The following is an 18,032-nucleotide window of genomic DNA, read 5'->3' as shown; positions in this document are numbered from 1 at the left end:
ACAGTCCTTCAACTGACAAAGAGAGACAATGATTTTGGAGTGATTAGTGAAACCTTTGTGCAAATTTGTCATGCATTCAATGGGAACAATTTCTTTCTGCAGCTAAATGAATATAAATAATCAAACTCAGTAAATATAAAGCTTAATTGTTTACTAGGGCGTTTTAATTTCCATTTTGAGGTGATTTTTAATGGAAAAAAGCTGCTTATTTCTTTCCTCCTGTGATAGCTTCATATATTTAAGTCTGAATGTGTATTGTCAGACAGCCTTTTATGCCGGTCTATACTTGGAAGGTAATTTACCAGCTCCTTATCTCTGCTGCTCAGGTTGTATTCGGGTCAGTGCCAGGTTTCAAACAAGGCTGAGATTGTTCACCGTTGGTTGCTGGAACCAAGCTGCCTAACTAATAGCAAATTCACGAAAAGCCATCATTTCTGCAGTACGAGGCGGCTTTGTGGTGAAAATGTGTGAAACCCACGATCCCCTACAGCGTCAGCCATTGTGTCGTAACACTGGTCAAATATGGGTTCTATATGGAGACATTTTTAATGTCAGGAAGCAAAGGAGAAGAAGGTGCACCTCGGATATTAATACAGACATGGCAAGCAATCAGCTTTTCAGAAAACTAGATCACAAATGCCAGAATTCCACTATTCATTTTGATTAGTTTTGTACTGACCTTTTTTAAGAGTCGTGTTTCAGTACATTCATCCTTTTTTTTTTTTAGGAGTAAAACCAGTGGGAGTCTGGGCAGGTTTGATTGTAGCAAAGACAGAATATATGATTGTAAACCATTTGCAGAAAAACTGATGAGCTGGCTGATTTCCTTTATTGTAAATGTAACGGAGAGAATTGATTTCACACATTAATGACGTGTCTTTCAATAATTAAATTGAACTTGCACTGTACTGACATTGACAGAGGTTTGTGTGCCAAGAGTCCCTTCAAATTGCGATTTGTTAGTTAATAATATTAATACATAATCGACTGAGTATTTATTCCTAACTATTACTAAAAAAAGCAACACAATCCCTGCTCATTTTCCGTTTTATCTCAGCTTGTTGGTGACTTCACTGGAGGGTTTGTTTCCAAACACACTTATGTACGTGTTCTCTAACTCCATACTGTGTTGGGAACACAAGGTCTTCATGTCAAATCAGCACTAATGACCTGAGCCCTGGATGTGCCATGGACTTTCAGTACGCTAATCAAGTGTTGGTGGAAACAGCCGGCCTCCTGATGGTCCGGACCCACGGCTGGTGATTAAGTGAATCGTCTGGAAGTGGAATCTCAGCTTGATGCTATACACACGGCTATGTTATGTGTTCTTCTAGGGTGTGAACGCACGCGGAGAAATCATGTATGTCTCAGGTAGCTCGGCCTGTTTAGAAATGAGGAGGGATTTGTTTGCTGTGTGAAAGCCTGCAGAGCTTTTCACATGTCAGGCCCACATAAAAAGGACTTTCTCACATGATAGGAACAGACACGTTTACTTGCAGATTTCACCGGCCAGTCAGCATCTGATCCGAGGGTCGGCTTGTTGGCCGGCTCCAGATATATGAGCATGCTACTTCGTACAGAATGAATGAGTGGCAGTAGCTGTTCATTGATGACTCGGTTAACTTATCCATCCATCCATCCATCCATTTTCTACCGCTTATCCTGTATTCAGGGTCGCGGGGGGGCTGGAGCCGATCCCAGCTGTCATTGGGCGAAGGCAGGGTTCACCCTGGACAGGACGCCAGTCTATCACAGGGCCGACATGTAGAGACAAACAACCATTCACACTCACATTCACACCTACGGGCAATTTAGAGTCACCAATGAACCTATCCCCATCCTGCATGTCTTTGGACTGTGGGAGGAAGCCGGAGAACCCGGAGAGAACCCACGCTTACACGGGGAGAACATGCAAACTCCACACAGAAGGAGCCCGGGCCGACCCGGGAATCGAACCCAGGACCCTCTTGCTGTGAGGCGAGAGTGCTACCCACTACACCACCGTGCAGCCCTCGGTTAACTTATGTGTTATTAAATTGGATTGAACTTAAAACTTGTCTTAGCCAGTTAAGATGTGTAAATCAGTTAATATGAACTATATGAAGCTCGTTTAATGAAAAGCAATGAACAGTGTAAACACAAAATGACTTTTTCTTTCATAAACATCAATCCAAGTGAAAGGTTTAGTTGTCAGAACACATGGAGACAAATAGTGTTTGATTGTAGATTATTATATACCCATGCTGTACTGCTGTACTGCTTGTTAATTAGGCAAAATATCCATTTAACTGCCCATTACCCAGCAACTTCAATAAAAATCTTTGGAGCCCCCTAATTCGTTATTTCTCCTCGAAGGCACATTTTCAGTTAACGGAGCCAATTACCATATGATTATCTATGTGTCCTGATGGCCCATCTGTCTCCGGTCCGTTGATCTGTGCCCGTCTCCTCCCCTACGCCCTCTATGAAGTTCTGTCACTTTTTTGAACTAATCTTTATGTATGGCTGCAGTCGTGAGCATCTGACTACATTTGCAATTCTAATGTATGCAGATCAAGCTTTCATTTCCTTACTGAGTCTCCAGGTGACTCAGGAATGAGTGAACGAGACCTTTGGTAAATACAGCTAAAGCGGGGACGGGAGAAGCAAACATGTCGTGAGTCTTTCTCACCGTGTCACTGCGTCACACTAGCTTTAGAGAGGAGCCAGAGAAGTGAATCAAAATGACATTGGACACACCCGTGCCACCGTTTCTATATTGGTTTTGTTATTCTATATTGGTTTTGTTATTTGACTCAAAGAGGAAAAAAAACAGACAGATCAGAGGAATTGTTGGAGGTTTTAGGCTGATATTAGGTGGGAATATTGCACGTAATGAAAAAAGCTTATAGAAGCAGTAATGCGTTCAGAGTGAACCCTTCGAGGCATTGCTTCAGGGGAGATGGCATTAAACCGGTGTCAATCAATGTCATGCTGTACGATGGAAACCGAGAAAAAGAGAGAGCAAGTCGGGTAAGATACACAGTGTGCTGTAATGAGAGGAGACGTATCCCTGCCCAGGACTATTTGTGCTGTTTGACAGATATAAGAACATTTCAAATGAGCAGAAGCCCTAATGTCAGAGGTGTGTTGTTTTATTAAGAACACATCCAGCGGTTATGGAGCAACATTATCATTCATTTGATGTTGATTTTCTGGCCACTTGATGCTCCTGTGTCATTGTCATTTGATACAGTTTTATAATAATGCAGTGGATAATGTAGTGTTGCAACTTTTACCTGTAAAGGATCTGAATAATCCTTCTAACACTGGTTTTCATGTGACATTAGTATCGTCTTCCCTCTTCTTCTGTTGTTCTTACGGAGAGACGCCTTTCCTAGAGAAAGTTACACCTCAGGCTTAATTTATTAAGTTTTCATCATAATGATTTAAACTGCTTCGATAGTGAACATGTTAATCACTACAGCAACCGTCTGCTCAAATGATTCATCTCAAACTGATTTATACACGGCTCTTTGTTTTTTTTTTTATCTTACTAAAAACAGAAAATGATTTATTGCTGCCAGATATTACTTATAAACGTGGACTGACGGATCGTTCATTCATAGGGCAGTTTTGGCAGCCAGACTGTATTCCTGCATCGTCAGAGAAATACACAGCTGCAGGAGAAAATCCAAACCAAATTTATTCTGCCGACTGACAGCCAGGCCTCCAGAAATATTTTAATCTTTCTCTGGTGGTCACAAAGGGTTCACCAATCATGCAGAAAAAAATATTTGGATGCCGCTGTGAATTTTGGACTGCAACTGGACAGAGAAATCATGCATCTGGTACCACAACGTGGGGTGGTGGTGGTGAAAAACGTGCAGTGATCAGGTGCAAAAGAGTCCGTTTTGCTTGGAGGCAGATAAACCCCACGTAAGGTTGACCATTATCACATTAGACTTTAATGGTGAAAATTAGCACAACGCAGCCGTTTGGGTTGAGAGTGGAGAAACAAGATGAATCGAGCACTTTTGGCAGAGATTTTGTTTTTTTGGTGGTTGATTTTGTTGTTCTTTGAACAAAATGACTGTAGTAATGGAGTGATTACACATAAGAGGATCTCACAGGAGGGGGTAAATACAGGCTGTTATGTGATAACAGCTGACTTGTTGTGAAAGAAATGAAAGTCACATTGGCAGAATAGATTTGGGTTCTGAGGTTTTTAAGCTCTGGTTGCTCCAGTGGAGACATTGTGACCAGCACCTCAGACTGGTTGTACTGGGCAATTCAGATTTAATGGAAGAAACACACAGGCTGATTGTGCAGTATGTGAAGCGGTGGCACCCTCTAGTGGACAATGTGACATTGCTTTCCACAGTTGCTTCGTGTAATGAAGACACTGTGATAACGCTTCATACAGTAGTTTGATCTTATATTTCCTGCAAGAAAATGCATGAAATGCTTATTAGACATGTATTCAATCAATGCATTCATGGAGTTAAAACAGTCATGGACATTATCTTTACAGATAACTGTAGCATTATAGTTTTCCTCTGTGGCAGTTGCAACGTGCTCTGTAGACACTTCAGAGGAAGAAAGGGGTAAGAAGTCCAACATGGGGAGTGTCCTGTTTATTGTGCATTTTAACCAGAAGAGGATGCTGCTCTCTCACTCATGAAAGGACTGGGGGAAAGCCGTACGTGCAGTCGTGGAGTCTTTGTCTGACAGAAACAGAAACAACCAGAAAAAGAGAAAATGATGATGCACAGCTGGAAAAGTTAGACTTGTGTTGAAAAGTAAAAGTAGTCTATTGGATGGCATTTTAAAATAAAAGTGAATGTACAAAATCTTGGATGAATTCTACAAATGGTTCCCTCTTGTTATATCTTTCTTGTTTTCTTTTCACCATTTATTTTGGGAGCAGTTAATTTTTCCTCCCTTTTTTGGGGGAGGGGAGGGGGGGGGTCTTCAGATGGTCGGGGCGGTCCCTAGAAAGGATTGTGGGAGGCGTTTAGATGCTCCACGTCTGTTGCCAGAGGCGTTTGAGGTGACGTGCTATATGGGATTCTCTAAAATATGTTTTAATGTTCAGCAGGTAGAAAGAGCTACAGTTTAGACTCAAAACTGGGATGTATTGGTGGATCGACAGTGTGCACGTGAAGTGTACACTTCCTTAATAAGTTGGGAAATATCACCTCACCATATACGGTCGTATCACCTGGTTTTAGTCTTCAGGCGCTCATTCACAGGTTAATTACCCATTAATCCAAACAACAACAAAAAAGACACTGCAACATGTAAATAGTGGAAGCCAGACATAAATACACATATATCTTACATGAATCTGCAAACAGATGTGACTTATATACATATATTTATTATAAACAGTGCAGTTTTCCACCACGTGCAAAAGCTAAACACCAAACCTCATTCTTTGCTTTTTTTAAAAGCACAGCATTCCTGGTGGTTAATCTGGAAATTGTTTGACTTTATGAGTCAAAGTGGAGTGCCCACGTTTACCAGGCGTTTTGGTCTGTATGACCACGGTGTCTCACCTTTGGAGAGAAATCAGGTCATCTAATGGACGCAGCCTTTAGACTGGGGCACAGACTGGGACATAATTAATCCATTTGCACCCAAAAATCTGTTCTTGATACAGTAGAATATTTCAGAAGCATAGAGAATAACTGACCTATAATAGGGGGATTGGTATTAAGAAGCTGGTCATTTGGTGACTTAGTTTTGAAAGACGTTTATGTGGCAGACTGAAGAAAAGGGAAAATCTGCAAAACAGAAAAAGGAGGATGGATTAGTGTCGTCTAATTTACAGACTTGTACTTCAGAATAACTTTCAATTTCAACTACAGTAATGCAGTAAAATACAAAACGAAATACACAACGCAGGCTGTGCAAAGACACAAGAAATGTCTGGTATTAAACAAATGGAAATAATCAGTGAGCACAATACTGCTGGACTGTTTTCTCAACTAAACTTTGAGAAAAACGCAGCATAACTTTTGTGTGTGTGGAGGTTCAACTGTGTCTCTATCTGAGAGTCTTGAGCAAATGAGAGAGTGCAGCTCGGTGAAAATGGCCTGTGACCGAGGTGCAGCAGCTCAACCATCACTGCACCCATAATGCAACGCTCTGTGGTCACCGAGCTGGCGTTTAGACTGTGCAGAGCAAAGGAAGCTAGTCGACTGGACTGACCCCCCCTTCATCCCTGCAAGAACCACATCATATGCAAGAGAGAGAAAGGAAGGAAGAAAGAAGGAAAGAAAGAAAGAAGGTGTCATTAGAGAGATGGAGACAACAGACGGCAGATTACAGTCAAAGAAAACAGTGAGAAATGTTGAGCGAGGGAATGAGGAAGAGAGAGAGACTGAGAGGGAAGACGGAGGGAGACAGGGAGGGGAGAAAGAACTGGAGGGACGACGTGGCAGGAGGTTTCGTCCGATGTAGACCTTGGATGAGATGATAGGACTCAGGTTCATCTGAGGATGTGCCCTGGAAGAAATCTCTGCATAACCGTTCATAAGCATGCTGCAGCTAAACAGTCATTACATTTCAAACCCCTTTAACTGCTGTTTGCACTTTAGCTGGTGGACTTTCTGCACAATGCAATTTAGTTTTCACTATCTATCTGATGCTACACCCACAGTATTAAACACAGTTTAATACATGGCAAAATAACATAGTCTCAGTGTCATAGCAGTACTACAATGTAATGCATTGGTATTATAGAGGAGGATCGCTTGGTTTGACTAAACTTATTGTCAAAAGCACGATATTCTCCTGTCTGTGTTTCCTTCTTACAGACAGACTTTATCTCAGTGATCGGGCTCCACTAAAAAGGAACTTCCTGTTTACACCCAACAAAATCTAGCTGTTGAATTAATCAGGAGCCTCTCTAAGGTCACTGCCTACAGAAGAAGATTGTTGAATATATCAAATCCTTACCAAACAGAGAAAAAATGTTTTAAGTTGTTTGACCTTTTCAGCCATACTTGTTTGAGCTCTTGTTATCTTTGCTGGTTCTGGTTTCTGACGGCGATCCATGTTGACTTTAAAAAGAAGAAAGCAGCTTACGGTATGCAAAGAGAAATGACAATACATACATTTTTAGGGGAATAAAGTCTGAAACTGTTCATGCCTGTGTGTTAATGTACTTTAGGGAAGACTGGAGGAGTACAAAATGTGTAAAAGCTTGCAATTCGACTTGTTTGACAGAAAAGAGGCTCTGTAGCTCCATGTGAAGGGTTGTTACTGTCAGGGAATATAGATGCACTGCAGAGCAGTTGGCAGGTAATTGAAGGTTTCACCTCGAGGCCCACCTTTCAATTTACACTTGATTACTGTTGAAAGGATGGGATTCTCTTAACATGCAATCACAGGCCACGTGCCTGTAAAGATAAGGGATGGCCAGCAGACTCACACACACACCTCACAGAAGCAGACCTGGGGTTTACAGGTGTGTAAAACTGCTTTGCCTTCTGTGCAATGAAATGTAAGTCATAATGTACCATATATTGTCGGTCTAAATATAGCTAACAGCTTACTAGAAACACGTCCAGACCTACAGATTACAGTTCTAGTTCCTAGCCTTTCATATTTGATCTCTTCTTTCTTAATGTTTGTCATATTCACTGTGTATATGTCTTCCCCTTGTTTCAGTAAATTGTCCCTCCTCATCTCGTTTCCAATGAAAGTAGAAGCACCATCTCCAAAAGTCACTAAATGAGGAAAGTGTCCAAGTGATTGTCACCCCTCCAGCCTGCCCCTTCAGGCCACTCCCCCAAAAATGATCATAATTAGCGTAAACACTGAACATGACTGTAGTAAACTCATCAAGCTGGCAGCTTGTGGAAGACTATTGATGCACAATGATTGCAAGAGTGTGTGCAAGCAGGGTATGTAGCTTATGGCCTATTACAGTCCCACCACAGCTACAAATACCGTTTTTTCTTACGTAAAAATCTTACATACCCTAGATATTCCCTGGCTAGCTCAATGCTCTATTAAACTAAGCACTCGTTTTGACTTTTTATGTATCTCACTTGTGTATGAGCTGGAGTTGGCATTTTGCTTTATTTTTTCATTGTCCGAATAAACAGATTAACTCCAAAGACCCAGAGTCACAGCACCTTCATTACTAACCAACACAATGCAGTCGTCTGTAAAACATCTGCTTAAAATACAAAACGAGTTCTGCATTTTTTAGGATACCTGTGTTGTGAGATACTTTGATCCGACCATTGAGCAATATTCATGGTGTATATTTAAAGGAACAGTTTTTGGAAATATGCCTTCTTGCTTTCTTGCAGGGAAGATTGATACCTCTCTTATCTGTATGGTAAATACAAAGCTACAGCCAGCAGCCAAATTAGCTTAGCTTAGTGTAAAGAGTAAAACTAGAGGGAAACAGTTAGCCTGACACTGATGGTAACAAAATACACCTTCCAGCACCTCTAAAGCTCACTAATAAAGATGTGTTATCTCATTAAATACTTTTTGTTGTTTCTGGAGTTTTGTCATCACCCCGAGGTTGCCATGCAGACACCAGAGAAAGCAAGATGTCAGTAGTCTGGCTCATAAACCCCCGTAAAACTACAAATTTTTCCATGAGACATAACATATATTTAGTGAGCTTCAGATGTGTTGGTAGCAGAATTCTTTCCATCTTTAAAATCCGAGGTAATGGCTAGCCTCGCTCTGTTATGAGTCTATATGCTAAGCTAAGCTAATGTAACTGTCTCCTGGTTGCTTCATATTTAACAGAGATTTGTGAGTGTCATATCAATCTTCTCATCTAACTCCAAACAAGTCGCTTGCTGGTGTATTATCAACTGAATCCAGCCAGGAAATCCTTGGAGAAACGAGGGAGCGGGTAAGGAGCTAGGAAGCAAAGGGTGTCTGGGTTGTGGAGGAGTGGGGAAGGGTGGGAATGTGGCGGGGGAGCAACGTGAACGGGGGAGGAGGGTGAGGAGTGGCTGCACGTTTCTCCCCCTCCCCTATTTTTCTCCCATCAGTGAAAGGAGAATAAATGCAGCCCATAAGAACAGCGGTCCGCCTCCTTTAACACTTCCCCTCATACTAGAGGTGTGTTTACCTCCTGAAGGGTGTCATCCTACGGATCCACCCACCTACACCCACAACAGCACCTGGGCAGGGTCGTCCCACCTCCCCCCTCTGACCACCAGGGTAGAGGAGAATGAGGATCGCTCGCAAAGCGAAAAGAAGCCCCATTTGGCTGTAGAGCTCCACATAAGCTTCATTCCTCTTCCCTGTGTTGAGTTTTGGTTCCACTGTTACAGACAAGCACTGCAGGCTGAGACAATCCAGCAGTGGGAGTCTGAGCTCAGGGAACGACAGACGAGGGGGGAAGGCATGGGGGAGGGGAGAGGTTTGGACCTTTTTAAGATGTCTGTGGAAAATGAATCATGGGGGCCTACACAGGGGGAGATCCAGAAGAGAAACACATCTGGTTAGCAAGAAAAAAGAAAAGAATAGGATTGAGAAAAGAGCAGAAAACACATTTCCTTCAGGACAGTTAAAAGGTTGTAAAGGGTTTGTTAGGAAAGTATTTTTTCACAGTGACCTAAGTGAGATGTCATGTGCCTTTTTAAAATATATAAAAGAAAAGGTTGAGGGGAGAAGGAGAAGCGAATATAAGCAGAAAGTTTACACAGTGACAGATAAGCAGAACATTTGTAAAAAGTTATTCTAAGCTGGAGGCGCTCCTCCTGAAACTCCAACTCGTTCTCCACAATAGGCGGGCAGATGCAGGGAAATTGAATCCAACGCTGCCAGCTCTTGATTCACTTTGGTCGCTAGGGCTTGTCATTAAGAATTTTTTTCTCTGTTCTCTTTTAGAAATCAGTTTGAGCCTTGAGCAGCGTCTCAGGAGCCTGAGCCAGCCACGTCATCTACAGGTCTGTGTGGAGGGAAATCATCACTGTGCACCACATCATTTAAAAAAAAGAAAAGGCTTTTTTTTATCAAAGGAGGAAAGAAGATACATTCCACTGTTGTGTGAGCCTTTTTAACCCCTTAGCATACAGTTTTCTCTTTTAGTTTTCTTGTTAGGTTGTTAAATCATCTCCACATCGTCTCAAACCAGAGAATCCATGTTTGTTATGGATGCAGACTTGCATCAAAAGGAAATATTCCATAATCAATAAATGTTCTTGAAATCCTTTTGTGCACATTTCACTAAACTCAAGCAGATTTGGCATCTTTGGGATTTCTGCTTAAAAGTGAAACTAAGCTGTATTGGTTTGAACATGGCATGAGTTAATAATGACTTGTTAACCCGCAGGCTTGTAGTTTGAGAAATGTAAGACAAAAATCCAATCATGGCAAATGCTACTGCTTTCCATTTCAAATGTGAGTGTTGCCTCAGAGGGTGTAGTCAACAGATGTAAAAGAGAAAAGACGAAGGGATTGAAGAAAAAGAAACAGAAAGAGGGAGAGAATTCCTGCCATGTTGGAAGAAGATTTTCACATTAAGAGCTCAGACGACAAAACTGTCTCCTAATTACATCCTCAGATAAAAAACTGTGTGTGTGTGTGTGTGTGTGTGTGTGTGTGTGTGTGTGTGTGTGTTGTGTGTGGACACGGTAGACCCCAGGGAGCAGTTAGAGGAAACACCCCTGATTCCTGCTCCGTGTGGTCATCCTGTCTGACACCGGCTAAGAAAATAGTGCAACACGAGCCCCTCACTACCAGACATGCTCACCTGTGTGTGTGTGTGTGTGTGTGTGTGTGTGTGTGTGTGTGTGTGTGTGTGTGTGTGTGTGTGTGTGTGTGTGTGTGTGTGTGTGTGTGTGTGCAATACTTTCACATATCTTCACATATACATATATTTTGGTTCAAATGATAGAGCAGGTGAGGGTAAATAATTATGGAATATATCTTTAAAACGTGATAAAGAAAAAGTGATATTCCTACTGCCTACCCATACTCATCACCACAATGTGATCGGTTTACTGAGTGACTTTTTATGAAAAAGATTGAAAATAGAAAATATGATGCTTCAGTCCCATGTTAATGTTTTGGAAGGTAAAGCACGTTTTATTTGTGCTTTTGTCCCTGAGGGAAGGAAAGGGGTCACATTTCACACAACAAGTCCCAGCACATCTCTGATCTCAGCCCGGTCAGTCTGACACATCCATGATGTCAACGGTCTTGGTAACGGAAGAAGAAATTATTACCGGACAGATGATGGTTAGTGATTAATGAGGAATAATGGCCGTTTACAAAAATAAAATCACATTTTATATGAGCCTCTCTTAGATTGCTGTACGTGTCTCAAAATTATAAGACATAAACCAAACTGAGCTCAGATCCTTAATAACTATCTTCTGAGTTGTGCTTTTATGAGAGGAAACATGTATTTAGGATCAAGGCCCACCGTCACTTACAGTGTTATTATTTCCTTATTTAGATCATAATATGGTGCCATCCTTTTTGAGATACAGTTTATTTTAAAAACCACCCCAGCTTCAAAGTCCTTTCCTCAGTTTTTTTTTTATCCAGTCAGAACATGGGATGAAAATGGAGCCCGGGGCTATTACTGATTACAGACAGGTGGGAACCTTTTGATAAATAACAGCAGTTTCATTTCAAAGGCCCAACAATATCTTAATTCCTTAAAAGAAGAGTTTTGCGTTGAAACTTCCCACGGAGAATCGGCTTCAAAGATGTGAGACAGACAGCTTGTACTCTACGGGGGCAGGAAACTGATCAAACACCAAACTGTGAGCGCCGAAACAAAGGTGCAGGATTAACATTCACTCATTGTTCAGCTTTTATTCACTCACTCAATCGGCCACATTGGTAAGAAATCCTTTAAGAATAAAGTAAAATGTTGTGTTTTATCTGTCTTGCTCTCAGACTCGCTGCACAGTTTGCATAAATGTAAAAAATACAGCGTTGAATCATATACTTACATTGAAACATGATTGACTGTCATCATCTGTTATGAGCTTGTCGTTATTAGTGCATTGCACTGTGGGATATTTATGCCACTGTTGTGTCCGGTGATTGCATACTGTAATATTTCTCCAGGAACGGTATGCAGTTTGCATACTATTTAATTAATCGGTCATTCAGTCTCACATACTCGTTTAGCGTACTAAATAGCCCGTTGGTATCGGAAGTTCAGAGGCAACAAATGTTTTTTTGTTTTTTTATACCGACCCAACGTGGCATTTTACCTCAGGCAAGCAGGCAAGCCTTCAATTTGGAGCCTCACAATGACGAGGTATTGTTGATCAATTGTTAGGTGTCGTCTTGGTCTCACGATGCCAAATGTGAACAGCATGATGAAATAATTAAAATACCAATTCTAATTGAACCAGGACATTGATTGGTCAATTTATAGATCAAGACCTGTTGTGGATTTTGCCGTTCAGCTGCTTGTTAGTTGTGCAAAAAGTACTGAAACATTGGACAGTTGGACATGTGCATTCAGAAGTTTAGAGAAGGTCACATTAAGTTCACCTGTAAAGGTTCTAATGCATTTTAGGTTCATCCTGAAATTTCACCTGAAAGCCCAATATCCCTAACTTTTTGTGATTTGTGTATAATACTCGTAGAAAATCATACATTTGGACACTTTCTGTCAGGTGTCTTTTTTTTCATTCAAATTGGTTAAATTGGCTATTAATTCAGCACAGCTTTGCTTAATAATGTAGACCAGTGAAGCTGTGCTCATGTATTATGCCACTGAAGGGCACTTCTCGCTTCAGGCTCAGTGGATGCATTTTAATGATCCCACGAATCCCAAATGTGTGACTGGACTTCTTATATTTGCATGAAAATGTGATTGAAATGTGCAAACAAGGGTTCATCAATACCCACTTTGTAAAGGGCTTCTATGCAACACAATTAAGATGAAAACACCCCTTTTTACTAAAGTAGAGGTCTCTCTCTCTCCCCCCCTCCCTCCCCCTCCCTCCCTCCCACCAGTCAGGGCTTGTCCTCTGACTCTGCCTCCACTCTCAACCCCCCCAGGCAGACCGCCTTCAGTCTCTCCTCCTCCCAGAGCCTGGGTTACTCAGGTCACGACAACAATACAGTGGTGTCGAAGTCACCATCTTTGTCATATTAATGAACCCATGCTTAAAATAGTGGACTGACAAAAGGATGATTATAAAACGGTGAAATGACAAAAGCAAAGAGAGACAGACGGAGATTATAGTTCACAAGCCAATCCCAATGTAGGTTGACTGAAGTGTGGCAAAGTTTTCCAATCATCCTTATGTGAACGTTACTTTCACAACTAGTCTTGCCTTTTCTTGATGTTTCTTTATATACTGCACATAGTGCACGTTTCCTTCATTATTTCTGAGTATCGAGGACATCTCCTTTCAATGGTCGAGTCTGCAAGCTAGAGCGAAACCTTTTCTCTAACCTTCACCCTTTCCTATAGTATTGTTTTACTTTACATGGAGTCAGCTAAACCTTTATTTCTGTTTCCTTATTAATTAAACATTCTTTTCAAACCTGGAAACACTGACGTGGTGTTAAAATGTTGATCTCTGCTTTAATCAAAATATCCTGAATCATAACATATTTGATGTTGCCTGTTTCTGTGTGAGTGAATGTACATCTCATTTTAATGGATATTTAGCACCGAGCACCCAAAACTACTGTTAATATTTCAGGAGAGGAGACATTTAAAAAAAAAAAATGCTCCGGTAAATCCAGATATGTTCTCTTCCTACCCTCCTCCATCTAAATCCAGCAGTGGACACGTGGAAGAATTTTCTGGTCATCATGAAGTTTTTTGCTCAGTAGGGAAAAAAAGAAAAGCAGGAGTGGAGACGAGGAAAAGAACATTTTCTTTTTTCTTTTTTTGTAAAATCAGACTCCACCCAGGCATTACAACTGGCTGGAGGAGATCATCTGGTCAACAAGCTGAACTGGGTGAAGGAGGGAAGTGTGGACACGCCCTGAAGCTGTGAAGTGTGTGTGGCATGTGTGTGTTTATATTACAGACAAAAAGAAAAGGACTGAGGAAGGTTAAAGTAAAAGAGGGAATGATAGAATAGAAAATAGAAAGAGACCAAAACTTGTTTTCCTCCTTCTATATGATTATATGAATTAATCTATATATAGTGCATCAATATGTCAGAAAACGACCATAATAACAATTTCAAAGCTTATTTTCTTTATTGGTATTGGGGTTTCTTTGGTGGATGTGCAGGTAGCTGTAGAGAAGAGAAGGCGTGTACGTTGAGTGTGAGAGAGAGTGAGACGAGCCCATACCTGTCTGTCCCACTGCCCCACGTAAACACTGGAATGACTGGGAGTCACGGCGAGACCACCTCATTGTTTTAACTAGGGGAGTCCTCCATTAGCCTTTACTGTCATTATAAAACCAGTGCTCAGCTGGCTCACATTTGCTCAATGCAGGAACGCAAAGCTGTAGTAAAATAAGTGCAACATAATGCAACACATCGATAGAATTTACCTGCAGTAATCTGTGAGAAGGCAAAGGCGTGTGCTCAACCGTGCAGCAAATACTTGTTATTGTAAGTCAAGGCCTCCTTAAGGCTTCATATTAGATAGAGCTTAGCTAAGCAGAATATATGGAAATAGGAAAAACAAATAGCTTGGCTCTAGGTGATAAACAAATTAACATGTTATATCATGTGTTTGTTTAATCTTAACTCTAACTCCCTGTAAGGTTATTTAAACAAACACGATGTTTTGTTAAATGCTGAGCTTTAAAGGAAAGAGATAGGCCAGCTATTTTCCCCCCAGTTTCTTGTCTTTGTGCTTAACTAAGATAACTTATTAGCCTAGATTAATATTTAGCATACAACTGAGAGTGACATCAATCTAACTCTCAGCAAGAAAGGAAACAAATTCCAACTTTGCTTTCCACTTGCTGCCTTAATGACAACAGTTTCTCTTAATAGGAATGGAATAATAAATGTCATCAAAAAGGAAGTCTCTCTACTGTTAATCTGAACAGAGTTACAAAGAGGTTTGTAAGTGAGAGGAAAGTACGCACACAACTAAAGATGAAGAGCAAAAAACACTTCGGCCAGTGGCGAATCTCTCTCCTCCAAAACTGAGACAAACATGGCGTTTCAGATGCCTCCCTTCTGCTTCTCATTCCATCTCTCTATAGGCAGAGACACAAACAGAAAGAAAGAGAGCAACCAGGCGACAGACAAGGAATAGGGAATAGAATAAAATAAGAACTTAGTGAGGAAGATATGCGACTAAACAGAAAAGAGTAGAGGAAGCAGGGAAGTAGAGCGGGGGGGAAGCAGCAGAGGCAGTAGATTTTAACCAGATGTAGAACTTTCACAGTGGACGTCAGCCAACAGGCATGTACTCATGCTTTAGCTATGTCATGGGCTGCCTGCTCTACCCTAAAACTCCCCCCTTCCTTCACTCTCTCCCTCTCTCTATCACTTTTAACGTCTCTCTCTCTCTCTCCCTCACCTACCCCTCGTCTCCCAACCTCTCTAAACCCCGATGTAAACCCCTCTCTCTCTCTTTATCTCCCTTCCTTCCGTTCATGCTCTGACTCATCCACGTACTGCACACACAGACGGCTGACAAAAGGGGGGGACGTGGACTGTTGTGATAAGTGCTGGTTGTGAATTTCATCTAGTAGCGTGGTAGACTTAAAGGACACGGCGTTGAAACGCAACTCTACTGATTTTTGTGTGACTGGGTGAGTTTGAACAGACACGCAGGCTAGCATTCGCTATGATGGTGATTTTCCATTGAGCACTCAAGAAGTGAGGGAGAGACAGAAACGGAGAGGGAGGGACTAGACAAAAGAAAGTGGGGAGGGGAAAAAAAAGAAGAAAAAAAAACATCTGTAATTCTCAAATGGAATTTCTTCCATCATGAGCCAAACCTCCAACTGTAACCAGCAGAGGAGGTCAACGCACATGAACACACGTACTAAGAATATTTGGTGGCCCACATACACTGTAGGTCACCCTAAACCCCTCCTATAGTTAAATAGGAGGGAGTAAACAAAACTACCTGAACTCCTTTTAGAGCAGTGGGAGAAAACCCTCACTCCTTCACGATCAGAGATCCCAACTGAAAATGTAAAAAAAGATCTGTGTTGTGTGTTTAATGTTAACCTCAGGCTACACCTTAACTATAAAAACTAATTAGGGTTAGCGATCTAAAGGTATTACACCTAAAAACACAACAAGGGACCCAGCTTGTGATGATGTCATCAGGTCAGTCCAGCCAGGGTGGTGGGAGATGCAGACTTTACTAATAAGTGTAATGTGGGAAACACTACCCCTGCCACTTTAAGACTCAAGTGCCCACCACATGGTTCCAAAAGGATGTAATGTATTCCAGGTGTGGGGGAGGCACACACACACACACACACACACACACACACACACACACACACACACACAAACAAATCTGCATATGTGATCTCAAAATTGCAAGATGTTTTTCCATGAAAAAAAGAATATTAGTGTGGAGGCAGCCCTGACAACCACTTACACCAACCAGGACCAGCAGCATGGCTCCACATGACAAACACACATATATGGTCGCCTAACGTGCTAAACCTCACCTTTTCTGCATGCTTTGTGCTAAGTGGTGTTTTATGGCGTACACAGGAAACATAAAGCATTTCAAGCCGAGCTATACAAGCTAGATCTAATGATCCTCTTCTGTGTTTCTTTACCACCTATATGAGCCTCTATATGAAGGTTATCAATAAAGGCTTGGTATTTAATATTGTTCCATGATGTTTGTAGGTTTTTTTTCATATTTATATCATCAATACAATGCCCATTTCCTTTTTGTGCTATAGTGATGTAACCGCGCTCACCTGCACAAACCACAAAGTCACCATGAGGCCGACCTGTCTGTGAGGACTGTAATAAACATACTTGTTCAGCCACTAACTACCGAGCTCACCTAGGGATTTCCTTAGGCAAGCCGCATTTTCACCAATTAGTGTACTCCACTTCCCTAAATGAAGTCCCCCTAATGCTCCAAAACCATTATAATGAATGGATTATCATTGAACGGCGTTTCATCGGCGGTCCATACAATCTAAATATACAGTCACTAGCCCTTTTCTTGTTTCTATCATTTTGGATTAAATACATGGATCCTGTACGATCAACTTGACAAGCTCGACCTGGTTCGTTACAGTGACTCACTATCGCCTCTACAGGTACAAATGGTATTACGAGACCGGACGGGCCAAGACTAGCTGGTCAGCATGCTCATTTAAGTAGGTATCTCTGTAACACAGTACATATGTTAATTCTTTACATTCTGTTGGTCATGTTAGTCCATGTTTTGAATGTTGTAAACTAAAATTCTAGCCAGATCTTTACACATTTAACACCACGTCTTACACATTTAACACCACGTCTGATTTTGATTGATCTTCTATTTTTTTAAAGCAGTATTTCATTGCACACTGTATTGTTTAATTATTGTATGCATTGTAAGCAATATTGTATCAGTATTTTCCTCTAGTGCACTGATCTCAGATTTTGTAGCCTTACTGTGATTATTTGCTTAAACTTACCTTTGTCAGTAAAACAACTGTGGCTCTTAACCATACAGTGCTTGTGCAGGTTATTTGTGTGATAGTTCACAAACAGAAGGAATATTATGCCCAAATTCATTTGTATTTTGGAGCATAAATCTGTCTTTTTCAGAGCTTAGAAACAAAGTGCAAATCTAAGGCCTCAAATCTGTATCTCCTAACAGTATAACAGAAAACTTCTCCATGCAGGAACTTGAGTTTCCCTTTTTTTCTTCTCCTTTTGTTTGGCTTTGCACTGTGTTTTCTCTGGACAGCAAACCCTAACATTTGGACGGTGATCCAAAACCATGGATCCAGACAAGCTGTGCTACAGGCAGAGGAGAAGGGAGAATGAGAGGAGCACTGAGGGAGACGTGAGGGGGAGGAGAAGTGATGATGTGGAGCTTATGAAACGAGAATATAGTCGGGCTGAGAGTGAGGAGGACTTTTAGAAAAGGGGAGAAAGGAAAAAAGGGATGAGTATGCCAGTGTG

Source organism: Eutrigla gurnardus (genome assembly GCF_963514095.1).
Source record: "Eutrigla gurnardus genome assembly, chromosome: 17".
NCBI lineage: Eukaryota > Metazoa > Chordata > Actinopteri > Perciformes > Triglidae > Eutrigla > Eutrigla gurnardus.
This window is presented reverse-complemented; position numbering follows the sequence as displayed.